This window comes from Peromyscus californicus, unplaced genomic scaffold, assembly GCF_007827085.1.
Source record: "Peromyscus californicus insignis strain IS unplaced genomic scaffold, ASM782708v3 Scaffold_4__1_contigs__length_199733344, whole genome shotgun sequence".
In the NCBI taxonomy this organism is placed as follows: domain Eukaryota; kingdom Metazoa; phylum Chordata; class Mammalia; order Rodentia; family Cricetidae; genus Peromyscus; species Peromyscus californicus.
The window spans coordinates 88,072,003-88,094,704 of NW_026294562.1; positions in this window are offsets into that span (position 1 = coordinate 88,072,003).

The window sequence follows — 22,702 nt, forward strand, 5'->3', positions numbered from 1 at the left end:
GAGGGGACATTTGGAAGAGCCGTTCCCATCAAGGCCTCCAGCTATCCACACACGCAGAGGCCCATGCTGCAATGGTCCTGCTCCTTTGGGATGGCCATCCTCTGGAGCATGGGGTCTCCAGAAGGGACTCACCTTCTGAATGCAAAGGAATGAACCCAGCGGAAGTGAACTTGGAAGGCAAAACCAGAACAATCAGGTACAGAAAGGGGACTGGAGAGACACAGCTGGAGGTTAGGGGACTTGGGGGCTGAGTGTCCAGCAGGCCCAAGCCAGGAGCTGACAGCGGGCTTGTTCAGGGAGAGATGCAGTGGTGGTGGGAGTCCCGCGTTAGCAAGGAGAACAAACATCAGTTTTAACAGACCACTTGCTGAAATGGTGACTTGGGGTGGGGGTGGATAATAAAAAAGTAGAACCTGATCGCAACGAATAACTGTAAGTGCTTGGCGACATCGGAAGTGTGGAAGTGTGAAGTGTAGCTTACAATGTGAGTTACACTTGTTTGGAAAGCTACTCTGAGCAGGTGTGTCTGGACCACACAGGGGAGGGGCCTGACCCATTAGACCTGGGGAGGGTCTGCAATTCCAGTCCCCTGCCCAGTATGAGAGGACAGGGTTGCAGCACAGCCATGTTCGCCTAAAAACATGTCATTTGCAGTCGGCTTTTATGACTGGCTGTTGGGTAGATGACAGGGCAGGCTGACTCTGGGGAAGTTACTGACTGATGGACCCGGAGGAGGTGGGGTAGGGAGCAGGTTGGGAGGGAGCAGAGTTACTGTTTGCAAATGTGGTTGTCATCTTAGGAAGGTGGACCCAAGTGCTTGAAAGTCTCTTTTAGCTCAAAGTATGCAGAAGGCGGAAACAGTAAAAAGTAGAAATCAATGAACTAGAAAACAGAAAGCAATGGGAAAATCAAAGAAACCATCAGCCGCTTCCTTTAGAAGGTCAATACAATGGATAAACCTCTATGGACAGTGAGCTAGAGGAAAAGAAGGAGTACAAACCCCATGGACAACAGAAATGAGAAGGCAGCAGATAACAGGAGACCCTGTGAAAATTTCCTTGTGCTTTGGCCAATAAATTTGAAGGGCAATTTAAAAATTAGCAAGGAGATTCAAAAGCAGTACAAAAGATGAATAATTTCCTAGTTTTTAAAGTAAGTTGAGGTTTTGTGGTCAAAATTCTTCCCACAAAGAAAATTCCAGGTTTGGAGGTGTTTTTGGTAAACTCAAATATTTAAGGAAACAAACAATGCCAGGCTCAGCTAGTGCCTTCTCTGATGTTTCAGTATTGCTCTGATGTTAGAACCAGACAGATACTTCACAAGGAAGGGTGGTGGGGAGGGAGGGAGGGAGGGAGGGAGGAGGGAGGGAGGGAGGAAGGAAGGAAGGAGATGGATAGGAAAGATAGGTGGATGGGAGGGAGGAATGGGAAGGGTGGATGGATGGGAGGGGTGGATGGATGGGATGGATGGATGGGAGGGATGGGTGGGAGGAAGGGGTGGATGGATGAATGGGAGGGGTGGATGGAAGGATGGATTGGAGGGGTGAATGGATGGGTGGAAGGGGTGGGAGGGAGGAGTGGATGGATGGGAGGGAGGAATGGAGGGATGAATGGATGGGAGGGAGGGGTGGAGGGATGTGTAGGAGGGAGGGGTGGATGGGTGGGAGGGATGGATGGAAGGAAGGGGCAGAGGGATGATTAGGTAGGAGGGAGAAGTGGAGGGATGAATGGGTGGGAAGGAGGGGTGGAGGGATGAATGGGTAGGAGGGAGAAGTGGAGGGATGAATGGGTGGGAAGGAGGGGTGGAGGGATGAATGGGTAGGAGGGAGAAGTGGAGGGATGAATGGGTGGGAGGGAGGGGTAGAGGGATGGACAGACAAAGGAAAGAATGAAAACCTGAGCAGCATATTTGGTGCACAGATGTATGTTGTAGAATACTATTTTAAGGTGTGTTACCTTTTTTTTTTTTTAAATGTTGCACTTGTTTAACTCTGTGAAGCTGTATTACTTTGCCTGTCTAAAACACCTAATGGCCTGATAAAGAACTGAATGGCCAATAGTGAGGCAAGAGAGAGAAATAGGTGGGGCTGGCAGGCAGAGAGGATAAATAGAAGGAGGAAAAAAGAAGAAATAGCCAGAGAAGGAAGAGGACTCCAGGGTCCAGCCACCCAGCTACACAGCAAACAATGGAGTAAGAGCAAAAGTAAGATATATAGAAGTAAAAAAGGGAAAAGCCCAGAGGCAAAAGACAGACAGGCTAATTTAAAGTTAAGGAAAGATGGCTAGAAACATACCAAGCCAGGCATTCATAATTAAGAATAAGCCTCTGTGTGTGATTTATTTGGGAGATAGGTGGTGGGTCCCTCAAAAGAGTAAAAAACAAACAACAGATGTAAGAATTTTGACATTAGCAAGTGAAATTACATAATATATCAAAAGAAAAATCATGACCAAGGGAGGTTTATTTTAGGAATTCAAGGTTGGTTTAATATACTATCTTTTCATTTCTTCAGTAATTTCATTCCTTTTCATATGTATTGTGTGTGCTTGCGTAAGTTCAAGTGTACCATGTGAATGCAACAGCCCATGAAAGTCAAAAGAGGGTGTTGGCTCCCTTGGAACTAGAGTTTCAGGTTGTGAGCAGCCACATGGGTGCTGGGAATCAAATCTGGGTCCTCTGCAAGGGGCAGCCGATGCCATTAACCACTGAGCCTCCTCCAGGCTCCTGGTTTACTATTTGAGAAGCAATAAATATAATTCACATGTGAAAGAACAAATGAGAAAATCAATGTATTACCTCAATGATGCAGATAAACACTTGAGCCCCATTGCATCCCATTTCTCTCAGTAAACTTTTAGTGAATTGGGAATAGAAACAAATTCTCTCTCTCTCTCTCTCTCTCTCTCTCTCTCTCTCTCTCTCTCTCTCTCTCTCTCTCTCTCTGGGGGGGGGCTGGCTGACCTCGAACTCAGAACTCATGATCTTCCTGTAGCATCCTCTTCATCATTTGCCTACCTTAGGTACCACTATCAGTGTTTGCCATGACTGGTGGAAGCAAACTTCACTCTTAACTGGTGAAGTACATTATTATAAAGCTTGCACCAGAAATATTCCCTTTAGACTCATGTGTGTAAGCACTTGGTCCCCAGCTGGTGGCACTGGGGTTATTGGTGGTTATGGAAACACTGGGACAAGAGGTCTATCTGTCAGATGTAGGCCACTAGCAGAGGGCATTGAGGACTGCAGCCCTGCCTGCTTCTGATCCAGTTCGTGCTTCCTCATTTGCTAACATGGGAACAAAACTGCATGGTAAGCTCCAGCCAGAAGGCTTCACGCTTTCCCGCCATGATGGACTGTGTCCTTAGAAACTGTGAGCCCAAACAAACCCCTCAAAAGCCGCCTCCCGGTTTGGAGGATTTGTTTGTCATCAGAGAGATGAGGAATTGTAGCTAGAGTTTTCCTGCCTGGCCTACAGTCAGGACAAATCTCTCTCACCTGCCAGTCCCACAGACGCTCAGACCCGATCAAGTAAACACAGAGACTTATATTGGTTACAAACTGTATGGCCGTGGCAGGCTTCTTGCTAACTGTTCTTAAAGCTTAAATTAATCCATTTCCATTAATCTATACCTTGCCACATGGCTCATGGCTTACCGGCATCTTCACATGCTGTTTGTCATCATGGCGGCTGACAGTGTCTCTCTGACTCAGCCTTCCACTTCCCAGCTTTATTCTCCTCCTTGTCCCGCCTATACTTCCTGCCTAGCCAATGGCCAATCAGTGTTTTATTTATTTATTTTTTTCAGTGTTTTATTTATTGACCAATCAGCAACACATTTGCCATACAGAACATCCCACAGCACTTTCCCTCTTTTTTTTTTTCAAAAAGGATGGTTTTTAACCTTAACAAAGTAAAATTATATATAATTTGGGAATTTGAGTGTAGCTTCTCTTACTACTTCCTGCTGGAGGGGGGGCGCTGTATCTTATGGGGACACAAAGAAAATTTTAGAATTATGGAATAGTCCATGAGACCTATTGTCTAATTGTCTGAGCCAGTTGCCTTCAAACCATTCTGGATGTTGGATCATCTGGGCCATGGTGTCATCGGAGACCTTTCAGGGGGTCTTGGCTGGTCAAACCTGATGTATCTTAATCTGGAACAAATCCATAGCCTTTGGCTTTCTGTGGGAACAAAAGCAGAGTCTCCTTTCCAAAGTAACATATCCTTACATCCAAATTTTGAAGTCAAGGTATCTTTAAAATATACATATTGGTTTAACTCAACATCTTTTACGATCAAATGTTTTTCTGCAGTTAAAAATCCCAAAGACAACACAATCCAGATTCTCTGTGTAATATTCATCTTCACGTGGCTTATTTTTTATATTAATTTTACTGTCTCTTTAAAGACTTTATTTTTTAAAACTATGTATTTGTTTCTATAACTGTATATATCACCTTTTTTGTCTCTTTCAAGCCTACGTATATTTTACACACATTGTAAACTATTACATCTGAATCTGTCTTATTGTGAATCTATTGCTTTAAACTGCAGCAGCTGTAGCTGCTGGCTCTGCCCACCTCAGCTTCCCAACATGGCGGTGGTATGGTTTCTACCAGCTCTGGGAGCTACTGTGGGTCTATGCTTTTATCCAAGCAGCATGTAGCCCAGAAACCTCTTTTTTTTTTTTTTTTTGTTTTGTACTAGCAAATTCTAAATCCACCATGCAGCTTAATGTGCCACTTGCAGAGACCTCATTCTGCCATACTGCAGGTCGAGCGCACACGCTAGGAACCCACCAGTAGCTCAAACCCGCAGCTGCCGCTCATTTGAGAGAGACAATTAAGAACTGTTTTTAGCTCCGTTTTAGAATCTTTTTTTCTCAGTTTTTAGGTGGAAACTCTTGCCACCACGTTGGACGCCATTTGTAGCTAAAGTTTTCCTGCCTGGCCCACAGTCAGGACAAATCTCTCTCACCTGCCAGTCCCACAGACGCTCAGACCCGACCAAGTAAACACAGAGACTTATATTGGTTACAAACTGTATGGCCGTGGCAGGCTTCTTGCTAACTGTTCTTAAAGCTTAAATTAATCCATTTCCATTAATCTGTACCTTGCCACATGGCTCATGGCTTACCGGCATCTTCACATGCTGTTTGTCATCATGGCGGCTGACAGTGTCTCTCTGACTCAGCCTTCCACTTCTCAGCTTTATTCTCCTCCTTGTCCCGCCTATACTTCCTGCCTGGCCACTGGCCAATCAGTGTTTTATTTATTGACCAATCAGCAACACATTTGTCATACAGAACATCCCACAGCAAGGAATATTACCACTGTAGCATCTGTGCAAAAGTATAGCTGGAATCATGCCTAATGGCAAACTACAGGACTAAGATGGTAAGGGAGGGCCAGCAGGTACAACTCAATTGGTCGGCAGTCTGACTAGCATGCACAAAGTGCATGTGTAAGGTAGAGGCAGGAAGTCAGAAGTTCAAGGTCATCTGCAGCTACATAGCTACTCCAAGGTTAGCTTACCCTCCTGCCCCACAACAAAAGAACAATAATAAAGGAAGAGCATTTGGAGGACATACAAACAACAGGGCAAAGCCGTGCAGACATTGCTCGCATTCCACTAGACATTTGCACCCCGGTGGCAGATGGTGAGGGCATGCAGGAACTCATCACTCATGGGTCAGATCTGTTACAGGACCCAGGGACAGCCTGGTGGGGAGGGAGGAAATGGCAAGTGCCTCTTGCTTCCTGAGCTCTGGGGAAGGCTCCTGCATTGTTACCCTGGTCCTGAGTTCAGAGTCCCTGTGGGAAAATATTAAGGCCTCTCATTTCCTACAGTCTACATATTATGGAGTGCCACCACCTCCATGATTTGCTTGACAGGACAAATTATTGTCCATGTATTATAGCTGAGGAAAAGAGGTGACAGGCCTTGCCTTGTTCAAGGTCACATGCCTCACAATTCAACACTAATCCTGGTTTGTCCAAATGAACTCCCTGCTGCAGCCAGTCAGCCATGCTGCCTCTCATCCTCTGGCCTCCTTGGGGGCTGGAATTTCCATCCCAATGATACTGGTCCCCAGCTCTCCCAGTCTCCATATGCCCGTGTCTTGGATAGCAGCCCCCCTTGCTCACCTAACCCAGTACCAGGAGTAAACATTATATTTAAATGTTCTAGAATTGTATGCAATGTCCTGTTTCCTGTTATCTCCGAATTGCAAACCCTGCCCACTGAGGCAAGGAGTCCTGCCGCAAGAGAGGTGCTGCATTGGCTGGCTGAGGCCATGGGCTGACAGGTCCCTCCATTCTGGCTGCAGCACACATATTGCAGCACATGCTCCGTGTGCCTTGTCTCCATGGCCAGAGATCTTGGGATGGTCTGACTATTGTCCTGTGAGGTTAAGGGAAGGGGTCACAATATCCTACCTAAACTTGCTTCCCTCACAACAGGGCCAGCTTCTCCTCATTATGGGTAGTTTGAATGCAAAAATACTATATGTGGTCAACCCAAGAACTTCACTGATTATTTTCTGGAATGTGGTGTGGTGGCAACAGTCTCATCATCAAGAACAAGGAAGCCTCAATTCAGGTTCTCTTGACTCCGGGAATCTCCCCGTCATTCCTTTAACATCAGGCCCTCTGGGCTGCCCAGAGTATGCACCATATGCCTTCCCTCTCCAGGTTGGAGGGACAGGACACCCCACTTCAACATACAAGCTCAACACCCTGCAGGCTTTTGACCCTTTCAGTCCCTGCCCCGATTCATCTAAAGAGCAAAGCTCCTGTCCATAGCACAGCCTCTGCAGCTTTCTCCAAGCTTGTGTCAGATGGCCTAGAGACAGTCACACCCCCTCAGCAGACCCATGGCTGTACATGCTGTTCCGTCTTCACACAGATCCTTTGCCAGCAATAGCTCCCTCCTTGCCGGGCGGTGGTGGCGCACGCCTTTAATCCCAGCACTCGGGAGGCAGAGCCAGGCGGATCTCTGTGAGTTCGAGGCCAGCCTGGACTACCAAGTGAGTCCCAGGAAAGGCGCAAAGCTACACAGAGAAACCCTGTCTCGAAAAACCAAAAAAAAAAAAAAAAAAAAAAAATAGCTCCCTCCTTACCTAACTTGCAGATAGCTGTAGCCATCAAGTCTCCCAGAAGCCTCCTGACACCCGCTAAAGCCTGCCTAGCACACAGATCCGGCCCCTGCAGCACCAGGCCCTGATTTTATTCTACATTTGTTTTTGTGATTCATTGATTCCTATCTGTCAACTCTAATCAACATAAACTCTCTGGGGCCTTCCATGGTTTTCCTTAGTTAAGGAACGGGCAAATGAATCTTGGCTAGTCCTCAATGGTGGCCACACCCGATGGTTAGGGCCAGATGAGCAGGCCTGACCACTCCCTGGATCAAGTCTGCCCAAGGAGGGGAGGGGTTGTGTGTGTGTGTGGGGGGGGAGGGGGTAGCAGGCATGGGAGGTGGCCGAAGCAGGCAGCAGCAGGTGAAAGGAAAAGTTGGGTCTAGCTGATTCTGGAACAAGGACCAGGGGGACTGCCACCTGGCTGGCTTGGAAGGAAATGAGGACTTAATGTCTTTTTGTTTGTTTGTTTGTTTTGCTGTTGTGGAACTGGGGGTAGAATCCATGGCCTTGTGCTCTACCATTGAGCTACACTCCCCAGTTTTTCATTTTCTTCTTTGAAACAAGAGCTTAAGTTGTCCAAGCTGGCCTTGAACTTGGAATCATTCTACACCTGTCTCCTGGAAAGTTGAGGTAGGCTTTGTCTTTAGCAAGTTGAAAATGGACTTCTTTAGAAGTTTGAAGAGTAGGGTATTGCACTTGGGGTGGGAGTTAAGTCAACGTCACTGCCCAGCAATCGGAGGGCATGACGGTTAGTGTTCTCATCTTAACAGAAAATAGAATCACCTGGAAGACAGGACTCTGGGCAGGCCTGTGGGAAATTATTTTGCTTGTGTTCACTGAGATGCACATACTTACCCACTGCGGCCAGAGCTATTCCCTGTGTGAGGCTCGGAGATTGTAGAAAATGGAGATAGGTGAGCATTCCATCACTGCTCTTTGCTTCTTGATTGTGGACACCGAGTGACCAGATCCCTCAAGCTTCTGGTGCCATGACTACTCTGTCATGATGGAGCCTGGAACTGTGAGTCAAAAGAAACTCTTTCGGCTCCCTTTGCTTTTACTGCCCGCACTAGGAGAAGCTCTGGTGTCCACCCCATGGCCTTGCTTTTGAGGGTTCTGTGTGTAAGTGCCCTAGAGTAGCTGAGGAGTCAGGTTACTTTGTGTGGGTGTCCTGACCCCTGACCCCACGTCGCCTTTCTAGTTAATTCTAGCGATGTCTTAGCACTCCTTAAAGATTGGGGCCCGGCATGATGGCCTGAATACTAGGTAGTTTATGAAACATGACCCTTGAGTCCTGAATTACATTGCACTGCCCAGGGCAGGTGAGCTCACCCAACCCACCCCTGGGCTCCATACTTTCAGCTGGCCTGGCCTTGTGCCTCAGCATAAGGAGGCCTCTGGTTTCCCAAACAGGAGACCCTGAGCCCCCTGGGGGCGACAGGGATCCTGCCTCCTGCCCAAAGGTGACTGGTTTGGCTGCTGAGTTCCCTTGCAAATTGGTTCCGCATGTTACCGACATCAGGCCCGAACGTTTGCTCAGCACACAGCAGTGAGGGCCCTCCGGGAGGCTGAAACCCCACACCACCCGCCTTCCGCCCCCAGCTCTAGGCTGCCAAGCCGCTGCCCGCAGCCAGCTCCCTGGCCCAGGGGTGGGCGAGCCAGGACTGCAGTGCTGGGGCCCCAGGGCCCATAGGACCCCAGAAGGCAGCCCTGGCGCCATCTTGTGGCTATTTTGGGAACTGCGCAAGCATGGCAGTCCGCTCTTGTCCAGGGCCCTGAGACCAAGGATGGCTTACTGGAGAGGCGAGCTAGAGGACTAAATCCGCCAAAGACACTTCTTCTTCTATTCCAAGAACTCCCAGGGCAGGAAAATGTGGTTCCCAAGCCTGAGCTATTTTTAAACGACACCATGCACCATGCAGATGCACTGTTTATGGCTGATGTTCTGAGCTACGGAGAAGAGCTGTGCCCTTAACCAAAGGCAGATGCCCAGAGAGGGTGATTTGGGTGGGCTTGGCCTGTCAATACCCAGGCCTGAATGGCAGGGCAGGCAGAACCTTGCGGCTAGTCTGAGGCTGGGGTTTCCCCTAGGAAAGATGACTAGGCAGGCTGGTCTCCCTGAGACTCTCTCTGTCTAAGCCTTTCTGGTGGGACTCAAGGCTGAGCCTAGGAGGGGAGACCTCTTACGGGCTGGCTCCCTCTTCCACGTAAAAGTAATTGCAAAGCTCATCACCAAGGTAGTGAGGTATTCAGGGTTTTGAGATTTTCTGCCAGGCCTGACCTCTGATCAGATGGCTCACACTTCCCATGGCTCCCAGGCACCCTGGGACAAAGCCCTTAGCACCAGCTCATCTGCCAGAGGCTGAGGCGGTGACAGTAGGCCCCTCCCACTACTCTTTGTGTGTAATGCCTGTGTGTGTGGTGTGTGTGTGTGTATGCTCATGCATAGGTGGGAAGGTGTGGATGCCCATGTGCATGTGTGTGGGGCTCAGAGGTTGATGTGGGTGAGCGCATCACTTCCCCACCTTCTATTTTGAGGCAAGATCTGTCATTTGAACCCAGCGCTCCCACATTTGGCTGCTGTGGATGATTGATAAGTAAAACTCTGATTGGCCAGTAGCCAGGCAGGAAGGATAGGGTAGGCGGGACAAGGAGGAGAAGAATCCTGGGAGGTGGAAGGCTGAGTCAGGGAGACGCTGCCAGCCACTGCCATGAGAAGATGTGATGATACCGGTGAGCCATGAGTCACGTGGCAATTTATAGATTAATAGAAATGGGTTAATTTAAGATATAAGAACTAGATAACAAAATGCCTGCCACGGCCATATAGTTTGTAACCAATATAAGTCTCTGTGTGTTTACTTGGTTGGGTCTGAGTGGCTACGGGACTAGTGGGTGAGAGAGATTTGTCCTGACCATGGGCCAGGAAGGACCAGGAAAACTCTAGCTATGTTTGGCTACTCTAGCTACCTAGCTTGCTTTGAGTATTCCCTGTCTCTGCCTGCCCCAAGTCCAGATTACAGACAGGCCGCCACACCCTTCTGACATTTATCTGGATGCTAGGGATCTGAGCTCTGGTCCTGAACACTTGTGCAGCGCATGCTTTCCTTCTGAGCCATCTCTCCAGCCGGCTGACTTACCAAGCTCTGGTTAGCCTGTGCCCCGCCCCCAGTTATATGTGAGGCTGGGCTTGTCACCCACCCCACCCCCCAACTCATACCACCCACTCCAGTGCTTGTATCCTCAGCCAAGCCAGGTTGGACCTAGGTCAGCTGCATCTCCTTGCTCTACCTGGACCTCACTTCTTCCCTAGCCCTCTACTGTTCCCACTTGCTTTGTCCCTGAGTGTAGATGCCGGAACTTAAGAGTTTGATCAGTGAGCTGGAGTGCGCACATTTTGTTGTAGTTGATTGCACTATCCACAGGGGCTCCTGTTGGTGCACTGTCGGTTCCTGTTGGTACATTGTTGGTTTCTGTTGGTGCGCTGTTGGTTCCTGTTGGTACATTGTTGGTTTCTGTTGGTGCACAGTTGGTTCCTGTTGGTACATTGTTGGTTCCTGTTGGTACATTGTTGGTTCCTGTTGGTACATTGTTGGTTCCTGTTGGTGCACTGTTGGTTTCTGTTGGTGCATTATTGGTTCCTGTTGGTGCACTGTCGGTTCCTGTTGGTACACTGTTGGTTCCTGTTGGTGCATTGTTGGTTCCTGTTGGGGAAGCTGCGGCTGGAGGCTGATGCCTCAATTGTGAATGGATGGGAAAGAGAAGAGCTCCTGAGTAGAAGGATGGGCAGGTTTGAGGACCAGAGCCTACAACAGTTAATTGTAATAGATAGAAGACCAGGCCTGGGTCCTTCACTGTGCAGATGTCCTAGGACAGAAAGGAGGGGACGCAGTTCTTTGTGTGCACAGCACATGTCCACAGGATACTATACCTAAAAGTTGGCAAAAATGTTCAAGATGGTTTGGTGGTAAAGGTATGACCCAGAAGTAATTCATTCTTTAATTAATTAATTTAGGGTGTTTTTGTTTACTGTTTGTTTTTAGACATTTTCTTATGTAGCCTTGGGAGACCAGGGACTCACTCCACAGACCAGGCTGGCTTCAGACTCATAGAGATCCACCTCCATGAGTGCTTGGTTTAAAAACATACAGCACTACACCCAGCTTAATTAGGTTCTCATGTAGCTCAGGCTAGCCCTGAATTCACAATGTACCCAAGAATGATGTACTCCTGGCCCTCATTCATTCCTGTATAACCTGGGGCAGGTCACTTTGAGCCCAAGCATTTTTGCCTTCCAATGGAAGAAATACTCCCTCCCAGAATCCTGGAAATAGGATTTAATAGAGAAATGACTGGTCAAGTGTCCAGGGCAGCATATAGCATCTGACAGGGCCTCCCAGGTAGCTTGGAAATATTTTGAGCTTGTGGAGGAGTCAGGGAATGTATAAAGAGGTAATAGCTAAATGGATGAACCAGCATGTGGGAGTCCAGAGAGGGCCATGAGGCAGTCAGTTTGTTACCTAGCCCTGGAGTCCCTTTGCTAGTTCCTGGCTAGACAAGCCCTCGTGGTGGCCGTCAGCAGGCCCCTGGATCTGTTTCTTGTGGTGGAGACACTCTACCTCTGCCAGGCAAAGCTTGGAATTTTTGATCTGTTAGGCCTGAGGTCTGTCTGGGACAGGCCTGTGGAGACAGACTTTTGGGTAGCCAGCAACTGCTCTCCATCCTCCCTTTCAGAACAGCCTGTGACATGGTTACCCAGATGATAAGTGAAGTCCAAACTGTGAGTGAGTGGTGTGTGAGCATGGAATCTGTAGGTCCAGGAGACACAGGAAGTCATTGGCCCAGGACACAAGTGGCACCCCGGGGGCCTTGCAATCCATCCTGTTGAAACCTGCGGAGAGGGCATCCTTTAGGGCTTGTCCAAAAAACGTGTGGTGCAAGGTCTGAACTCACACTTGTGTATATGCCACAGGGCAGGGGGAGCAGCAGGGGCTGCAGAGGCCTATCCAAGAAAAAAAAAGGCACAAATGGTTCATTTGCTTTTCGTCCTTTTTTGTTGTTTTTACAGCCCACTCGGCTGCCCGTGCCAGCCGGGGCCCAGCAACAACGCAGAGTTATGGAGCAGTGCTAAGTGCTTGTTTGTAGGGAACTGCCAAAATGTTAGTACAAAGTGGAAGGTGTTTGTGCTGCGGAGAATAACGGATGGGCTCCCGGGCAGAGGCGGACGCCTGCTTATGAAGGCAGCGCTCTTCTCAGGAGCCCACCGCCGCCGCCGCCGCCGCCGCCGCCGCTGCCGCCCCAGACCCTAGGCAGGATTTTTCTGAGCACACAGGGCCCTGAGCTGGCAGCTAAAGGGCACGCCTGTGCCTCATGAATCAGCCCCAAGAGGGGTGGAGGCCCGGCTGCTGCCGTTTATCTGATTCTTGGGGTTTGACTTTGCTGGCCAGAAAAGCCCATTCCTCAGGACGTTCCAGAAGCCTCGGTGTGTGGTGGAAGCAAATAGAAGTTTGTTTGGGATGCCAAGTGACAGGGTGTCCTGCTTTGGGGAACCCGAAGAAGCTGTCTTCTAAAGAGGCTTGTGGCCTCAGGGAAGGCAGTTGGGGGAGGGGAGGGTGGTTTAGAAGCTGCTGGAAGAAACTCTTCATCGCCTTGTGTGGGCAGCTGGAAGGGAGTGAGTCTAGGCAGGGAAACTGATGACCTGGGGCTATGCCATGTCTCCGTTTCTCAAGGAGGACATAAGCCAACCCACAGCAATATGGGGATTTTTTTGTCATTATTTTATTTTTAGATCAAAGCAGGACCCCACTATGTAGTTCAGATTCACCTCCAATTTCAGATCCTCCTGCCTCAGCTTTCTGAGTGCTGGGATTGCAGACATGTACCACCCTATCTGGCTTAGTCTGAAAGTCCTAAAGACCTAAACATTCTCACCTCCTACATCGTGTGTGTATGTATATGTGTATGTGCGTGCGTGTGTGCACATGTGCTCACCTAGGCACAAATTTTCTTTAACCCATATATGAAGGCATTTGTATAATCTGTTAGAAGTCCATTCATTCATTTGTATTACATCTACTAGCATTTGTTTAATCTATTAGACTTTGGCTCATTTTGTCATACAGTTTGAGGAGATCATCTACCATGAAGGGAAGGGCATGGGTGTGAGGAGGCTGGTTGCACTGTACCTTCAAACTGGAAGGAGAGAACAGAAAGGAAGTGAAGCAAGGCCATAAAACCTCAAGGCCCACCCATGATCCCTCACACCCTATCCCCCTACCCCTTACCCATCACACCATACCTATCCCCCACCAACCACACCCTACCTCTATCCTCCCTAACCCCAAGTGAACAACTTCCTTTGGTAAGGCTTCTTCTATGGAGGTTTCTAGTCCCAAGATAGGTAGAGACCAACCACCATTGTCTATCTGATGGGTAGAGAGATCCATTTATTAAGTGTTACTGGTGCCCCTGACTGGAGAGATGGCTGAGCAGTTAACAACCCACAGGGTAACAGCTCAGTAAAGCTGTTATGCTCACTGAATGCTTTTACAGAGGGCAGCTCTGTTGTGGAATAGTACTTTAGCTGTGTGAAGATGTACTACATTTGTTCATGCTGCATTTAACTATGTAAAGCTGTATTGCTGTTTTACCTTGCTGCCTAAGGGACCTGACTGGTCTAATAAAAAGCCAAATGGCCAATACCTAGGCAGAGGAGGGATAGGCAAGATTGGCAGGTAGAGAGAATAAGTAGGAAGAAGAATCTAGGCTCAAGAGAAGAGAAGAAGAGAACAAGAGAGAAAGAGAGGGAGATGCCTGAGGCCAGCTGGGCAGGCAGCCGCCGGCCAGCCAGCCATGGAGGAAGCAGGAAAGTAGGACTAACAGAATGAAAGAAAGGTCAAAAGCCCCGAGGCAAACATGTACATAAAGAGAAACAGGTTAAATTAAGTTATAAGAGCTAGTGGGACAAACATAAGATAAGGCTAAATAAACATTCATAATTATTAAGAAGTCTCCATGTCTTTCTTTGGGAGCTGGTTGGTGGCACAAAAGAAAGCCTGCTACATAGCTCAAAAGCACCTGTGACTCCAGCTCCAGAGGATGCAGCACCTTCTTCTCTCCTCTGCAGGCACCCCCACCATATAAATGTAAATAAAAATATTTTTTACTTTATGTGTATAGGTATTTTGCCTGCATGTTGTCTATGCACCAAGTGTGTGCATAGTAGGACAGAAGAGGGCAATGGATCCCCTCGTACTGAAGTTATAGACTAATGTGAGACCCTGTGTAGGTGCTAGGAATCAAACTTGGGTCCTCTGCAAAGGCTCTTAAGCTTACCCCACCCAATAAAACACAGAAAACAAAAAGTTACTAGTATGCACACTTTGTTGTTATTACCTGGACATTAAAGGTACAGAAGTTAGCCAGAAACAATAAAAAATTCTATCCTAATTAAGCCTACATTCTCAAGAACAGACAAATAATAAAAAATTAATACATCAGGGGATGAAATATGCTAAGAAGGGTAAAGGAACAATGAAGATAGACCTGTCATTTGATTTGAATGTGAACACCCCATCCCCCATTTCATTTGTTTGAACCCCTCTATAGGTGGAGTTTTTTATTGAGACTACCAGTCAGCTCTGTCTTGCCAGCCAGCTCCCAAATAACCACACAGAGACATATTATTAATTATCAATGCTCAGCTGATAGCTTAGACTTGGTACTAACTAGCTCTAACAGTTTAAATTAACCCATATTTCTTATCTATGCTCTGTCATGTGACAGTACCTTCTTTCAGCCTAGCACGTTCATCTTGCTTCTCTCTGAGTCTCCTCACAACTCCCCTGATTCCGCCCTTCTGCTTCCCAGCATCCTCCTAGTCTGGCTCTCCCACCCAATCTCTTCCTGCCCAGCTATAGGCCAGTCAGCTCTTTATTAATCAATGAGAGTAATACATATTTACAATGTACAAAGACTATTCCACAGCATTTCCTCCTTTTTGTTAAAGCTAAAAAGGGAAAGTTTTTAGCTTTAACATAGTAAAATTATGTACAACAAAAAGAGTTATCAAGTAAGAATTATAGTTACAATAGCTAGTCCATTTGTATTTGGCAAATTTAGAGAAGATATTTTATTATTTATTTTATCTTTGTGAGTCTAAGGTTTTACACCTAACTTATCTTTTATTGTAATCAAAAGCTTTAAATTTAATTAGTCTTTAACTTCATCAAAGACTCCAGAAGGGTATAATGTTACCTTAGCAACAGGGACATCTGGTTGCCTGGACAGTCACCCAAGGTTCTTCTGAACATTGAGGCATCTATCTTTGGCCTACGGACCTAGTATATCTGATAGAATTTTCTTAGAAGCAGGGAATTTTGAAAGATTGTCCTATCTTATCTTGGTAAAGTTTGGCAGTCTCTTTTTTGCATCCTACTGGTCTAATTTGGACAATATACTGTCAGCAATTGAGGCAAGAGCAGTTTCTTTGCACATGTGGCTACCTTTTGCCATAAAGAAAGCAAACTCCATACGGAGTATCTTTGATGCCCATAATCCTCTTTTGAAGCAAATTGGTGCTGTCAGGAGTAGACATGTCTCACTGTCATGAAAAGCCTTAGACTATTAAACATATTAAATGCTATATTCTATGGGTCTTTGAAGTGTTTGAGGACCATCTATCTATCTAAATATATCTGTTTAACCTTGAAAACATATCCAATATGACTACAAGTTTGATTATTATAGATGACTAACTACTAACCTGTATTTTTTAATTATACATTACATTTTTAAATAAGCTGCATAAACGCAATACCTCAAACAAGAATAGAAACATACATATAGTATAGCAAAAATAACTTTAAATTTGTATCAATAAACCAAAATTAATACCAACAAAATATTTTGAGATTAATGGTTTTTTTATTAAAACAGATTCAATAATCTACCCTTTTCCCCTATCATTCCTATATCATATCCCCCTTTTTTTCTTTAGAAAGAGATCTTTGAATTTAACTCCTTTGTTTAGCTTTTTTCCTGACTATTACCAATAACCGCTTATAACCAACCTCCCTTAAATAACAACAAATAGCCATAACACATCTTTTGGGAATGTGGGCATTCTTTTTTTCTAGACTGCTTCCTGTTGTCTTGGGGTGCTGGCATCTTTGGGAAAAACTTGAGAAAATCATGTTAACTGTTAACCTCTGCCTGGAGTAGTCTGTGAGGCTGGGCCATTTCAGCCAGCAGCCTTGAAGCTGTTTGGGATGCAAAACTCTGAGGAAACTGCAAAAGAGGCATTTTTGAGATGCTGGATCACCTGGGCCATTCATCTTTATTGGTATATGGTCCCCTTGCTCTGAAAATACATAAACTTTTAAAGGTAACATACATATCTAGATTAATATAAGTATAAACTATGTGTTGATTGCAAGTTAGCCAAAGATGATTTATGTTTTATGTTTGAGCAGGTAAAATATACATTATTTTGTAGTTTTTCTCGGTTTATTTCTTTATGTCTGTAGCCAGGATTTTCAGAGGGTCTTCCCTGATCAAACCTGATCCATATCAACTTGGAATAAATTCATAGCCTCTCATTTCCTGTGGAAATAAGAGCATAATATCTTCCCCAAAGCAACACACCTTTTGACTTCCATTTTGAAGTCAAGATGTTTTTAAGATATATAGGTTGATTTAATCTAGCAGCTTTCATAATCCAATGTCTCTTAGCAGCTATTGCTCCTTCATCAGTCAAAAAAAAATTCAAAGACAACACAATAACATACAGGATCCAGAGTCTCTGTGTATTTCCCACTTTACATAGCTTATTATATTTTTTATTACTTTAGTTACTTTTAAAGGACCATATTATTTTTAAACTATTTTTTTATCTATGACTGTATATACTCTTTCACTTTTCTCTCCTAGCCTATGTATATTTTTAAACACATTGTAACCCATTTAGAGGTTTCTTTCATCTGGATCTGTCTTTACTGAGTATCTGTATTGTTCTCTGATTACATGAGATGAATCATAAATTGCTATGTCAGCTGCTGGTACTGCTTAGCTTAGTGTATGACAGTAGTGCATAGTGTTTGGTGGTTGGCTCCATCCCACAGACGCCTCTCCATACCATGGCCCAAGTGAGAGACTGTGGGAACCTGCCATGCTTTTTAGCTCATGACATGTTGGTGGGGCTCTCACTGGTGGCTCAAGCCCACAGGCAGCAGCTGGGAGATATGTCTCTGTACCACAGCCAGCATGAGAGACACAAGACTAGGAAGTTGCATTTGGCTCCATTTTTTGTTTAGAACCTTTTTTTTTTAAGCTTTCTTGGGTTTTATGTGGATGTAGGTGCTGGATGTTTGGGCATTTGTAGGCAGAGTTTTCCAACTCCCACATAACCACACAGAGACTTATTATTAATTATAAGTGCTCCGATAATAGCTTAGGCTTGTTACTAACTAGCTCTTATATCTTAAAGTAACCCATATTTCTTATCTAAGTTCTACTATGTAGCTGATGTCTGGTTACTTCATTTTCTACATGTCCTGCTTTCTCTACAATGGCAGGCAACTCCTCAGACTCTGCCCTTCTTCTTCCCTAGTTATACGATCTCTTTAACTTTCACCTTCCTCATTCCCCACAGAGTTTTCAGTGAAGAATAAATAATTTATCTCTATTAAAATATATACACGAAGTCCATATCATGATGCCTGGCACAAACATGTGGTGATATTGTGTTCCCCAATATATCTATCGTGCACCCTAATAAATTTATCCGGGGTCAGAGAACAGAACAGCCACTAGACAGACATAGAGGCCAGAAAATGATGGCACTCACACCTTTAATCCTAGCCTCCTGGATGCAGAGATCCATCTGGATCTCCATGAGTTCAAAGCCACACTGGAAACAGCCAGGCATGGTGATTCATGCCTTTAATCCCAGGAAGTGATGGCAGAAAGCAGAAAGGTATATAAGGCGTGAAAACCAGGAACTAGAACTAGTTAAGCTTTTAGGCTTTTGAACAGCAGTTCAGCTGAGATCTATTTGGATGAGGACTCAGAGGCTTCCAGTCCAAGGAAACATGAATTGGCTGAGAAGTTCGTGAGGTGAGGTGGCTGTGGCTTATTCTGCTTCTCTGATCTTCCAGCATTCACCCCAATACCTGGCTCTGGGTTTGTTTTATTAATAAGACTTTTTAAGATTCAGGCTACACAAACAGGCCTCTATAAACTGCTGAATTAACACTGGTATTCTGATTTTCTTCTATGTTCCAGGGCTGTGCTCCAGGGGAATGTGGTCATCAGCTTTCCTGCCCTGTGCACAAGGTTCTGTTAACCCTTGTCATTGGGTTGAGTCTACATTCAGGCTCCACAACTCAGTGAGGGACACCTGAGCTTCCAGCTACATCTGCCTGGTTACCTACCTTGCCAGTCTTGATGGCCTCAAACTGGTGCCTGCTGCTGACAGTGAGGGTACAGCCTTTCAGCTGAAGGCAAGGTGTTCCCTGAGCTTTAGCTCCAAGCTTTGAGCTCTGCTCCCAACCCCTGCTTTCTGCAGATGACAAGCTCATGGTGTTGGATGCATGGACTCTCTGGATACTCATGTCACTCATTTCTGCCCTGAGGATATGAAGTGTGGTGACCAGGGTCCAGGCATTCCATGGGCTAGAGGGAGGCCTATTGTGTGAACACTACTCTGGTTATTAGGAAGCCTCTTCTGGAACATTCTAATATTGTGTTTCAGCAACTGTGGCAGAATCCTCCCTTGAGAGTAGGGAGGTTAAGGAGCTGTATTAAGATTCTTTAGAGAAACAGAGTCAATGGAATGACTGCATATATTACAAAAGGGTTGTATTGGATTGGTTTACTTCATTTGGACTGGGTAGCACAATGGCTGGCCTCACACCAGAAAGTCTGAGAACCAAGTAGCATCGGCCCAGGCAGGATGCTCCTGGAGGGTTCCCAGAGAGCCTCTAGGATCCGTCCACCACTAGAAAGCTGAAGCAGCTGGGTTCTGATGGCACTGAAGGATGGCTGATGATGGTAGCAATAGCTGCAGGGTGGATGGATCTAGCAACAGGAAGCAAAGACAGGTAATCAAGCAGCACCCTCTTCCAGGGGACCCTTTTATATCTGGGCCGCCTTGACGGTGCTACCCGTTCTGAAGAGCGTCTCCTCCTAAGTTCATGTCTCTTGGAAAAGCCCCCTCAGACTGGCCCAGACCATCCTAGCTGATTCCAGATCCAAACAGCTGGCAATCAAGGTTAACCATCACAGGGGCTTCCCTTATTGTACTCCTGCATTGATCTGGATGGAGTGGTGCTAATTTGCTGAGATTTCTGACTTACTGACTGCTGAATAAGAACTCAATAAATCACAGCTAATGGAAAATGTTTGTCAACCCCCAAACTGTTAGATTGTTCATTTTCAACCCTAGAAATTCTTTGTTTTCCCTTCATGTGGATGGAAAAGGCCAAGTTTTGCCCCTTTGGCGTCTTTGCCTCCTTTTTATTAGTAAAAAACAGAACTGGCTAGAGCATAGCCAACAGCTGTATAACCCAGCTTCCAGGGCAGGGAGATGGCCACATGACTGAATTCCATCCAATGGGATCTTGTGGACGGCTCAGGAAGGCAGCTCTCATTCCTTCCACCTGCTTCCTGAAACAGAAACAGGCTGAGCAGCATTTAGACCATATGGTAAGAGGGGCAGCGCAGTGGCAGCTGCGAGAATCCTACACCATAGCCATCCTGGAGTCAAGCATCCACCCCGGGCTGCCTATGCTGTGAGAGGGAAACAGCTCTACCTTACTTGGGCCACTGCCACTTTGAGTTTGGAGACAACAGTTGGACCACTTAGACACATATGGGATCTGTGGGTCTTCTGAGCATCCCCTGAAGAACTGCCACTCACAACAGACTAGGTCACAATAGCCAGACTGACAAAGAATAGCAATGCTGTCAGAAACATGGCTTTCCCTCTTGCCAACACATCCCTCCAAAGCTAGCCACTCCCGCTCCCAGAAGCCTCAATGTGTGCATTATAGATGAGGCTCTGCAGGTCACATGGTACATGACAGGGCCAAAACCAGAACTCTGAGTGTGTGAATGTTAATCCATCCTTCTTTCCTTTGCAGAGCTTCCTGTCCATCTGTAAGTATGTGGGGTGTGGGGGGAACACTAATCCCATCCCAATCCTCAAGTGGAGACATCAAAGAAGTTGGCAGGGGGCCCCTTCCAGGGACAGCTGGAGGAATCCGGCTTGCTAAACCCAGCCTGCTGCCCTTTGCCCTCTGGCATGGAAGCTTTGCCTTCTGGGGCTTCTCAGAACCAAACTGCCCCAGGGCCCTGGAGATGCTTTCTGGAACGGGAAGTCTTTTGACAGAGATGTGTGGTGCGGTTTTACAGTGAACATGTTTAGGGGCCCATCAGTGGCTGCTCTGTGTGTGTGGATGTGGGCACTTTAACCCAAGAGGCCAGTTGGGGCTTTTTTATCTGTACAGTGGTGATAACCTCGCCTGCTTCACTGAGTTTTCCCAAAATTTAGATCCTGCATGTTAGGTGTTCTGTGAAATGTCCAGGGCCATCCTGACACTTGAAATGAGTAAGAGGAGAAGTTTAAAAGTGATCTTTTAGTGACTAGTCAGGAACATGGTCAGAAGTGTTTGTAAACTATTTGGTGGCCCAGTGTGTGATCCATTGTTTTTAGGCTTATCAATTGATTGATTGATTGATAGTTTTTCTTGCTTTCAAAAATATGACCCAACCTTATAAATTTCCCATCTATGTGGAGGACATGTCAAGCAACGACAGGTTATGGAGTATTAATTCAGGGAGTTGGTTCTGTTGTTAAATTTGTTTTTCTTGCAAAATTAGAGAACTGTGTTGAGTTTTCCTTAACTATGGAGTTAAGTTTTTTTTTCTTTTTCAATTATGTCTCTATTTCTAACAATCTTTAAAGCTATTTTATTAGTTTAATGCAAACTAATAGGCTCTACAACTTTCTGGAGAGTGGGGCAGTTATTGTAACATGTTGACACTCATGTTTTTTAAAGTGTATGTTTAAAACAATACAGCCAACCTGGATTTACTTAAGTAAACTTAGCTGGCTATATTTCTTCCATGATTTTACTTCTAACCTTTTCATACCCTTATGTTTTAGACCTTTCTCTTTTTAGCAGTGTATAATTTTAAAAAGAATGAAGTCGGGGCTGGAGAGATGGCTCAGCAGTTAAGGGCACTTGCTGCACTTACAGCAGACCTGAGTTCAGCTTACAGCACCCACATCAGTTTGCTCACAACTGCCTGTGATTCCAGCTCCAGGGGATCTGGTGCCTCTTTTGATCTCCAAGGGCACTGCACACACATGCGCGCACACGCACGTGGCAAATTTAAAATGTTAAAAAAGTCCAGTCAAATAAGCTCTGCATATCAATTTGTGGCTTTAGTCCTTTTCGTTTTCTGTGTCCTCATGGTTGACACATTTGTGTCTATTTCTTGCACATCCCTCTATTCTTTCTCTTTGCTTTTCCCTTTCTGTACTGTTTCTTCCTTGTGGGTTTTTGCTCATTGGTTTAACGTTTTTTTTTTTTCCACTTCTACAATTTCGTAAGTTACAAATTTAGTCTCCATTATTTTAGTTACTGTGTTGGATCTTCGTCTTGCACACTTGACACTGTAAATAATGTCTAAATGTCTCTTCTTAACACAAGAAGGAACACGAGAGTGTTCCAGGCCTTCAGTTAGTCCCTTCAACTGCAGTCGCTTTCTCCTCTGTGACACTGGCATTGAGTGTTTGGGGTCAGTTTGCTTTAACGCATTACATAGTCTATGTCATGATCATGAGTTATAGCAGAGGCCTGGGTTGTGTTTATCTATATGTTTCCCAACTTCTTTGTTTTTGACTGTGATACTTGTGAGATCAACTTTTTGCTTCTGAAGTTGATTATTTAGAAATTGCCTGTTCGCAAACTTGGCTTTTGTTTATGTCACGTGACTTTATCTTCTCCTCACGTGGTTTGTTGTTGTTGTCACCATTGCTTGTTTTCTGTTGAACCCAGGGCCTTGTGCACGCTAGGCAAGCACCGAGCCGCGTCCCCAGCCAGCCACCCTGTCGCATCTGTGGCTTTCTGGAGTTCTGGAGTTAGCGCTTTCCTCAGCAGACTGGTAGCTTTGTTCTACCAAGGCTGGCCTCCACTGCTCTCCTGCACCGAGCTGTGGTTCTGGCCGCTGCTCCTTGTTAATGAGCTGCTTTTGTTCTCTGGCTGCTTTTATGGGTTGTTGTCATGACCTTTTTTTTTGTGTTGATTTCATTATAAGTCTGGATTTATTTGTTTGTTCAGTCTCCTTGCTTGGCACATTTGTGTTTCTGTATTTGTAGATTCGTATCTTTGGTTCTGAAAAAAAAAATCTCTACCATTACTTCTTTTTAACAGTTTTTATTACATTTTAAAATCCCTAACTGTATGTGTGTGCATATATACATGCCAAGCCATGTATGTGGAGGTCAGAGGACAGCTTTTGAAACTGGTTCTCTTTTTCCTCCCTGGGGG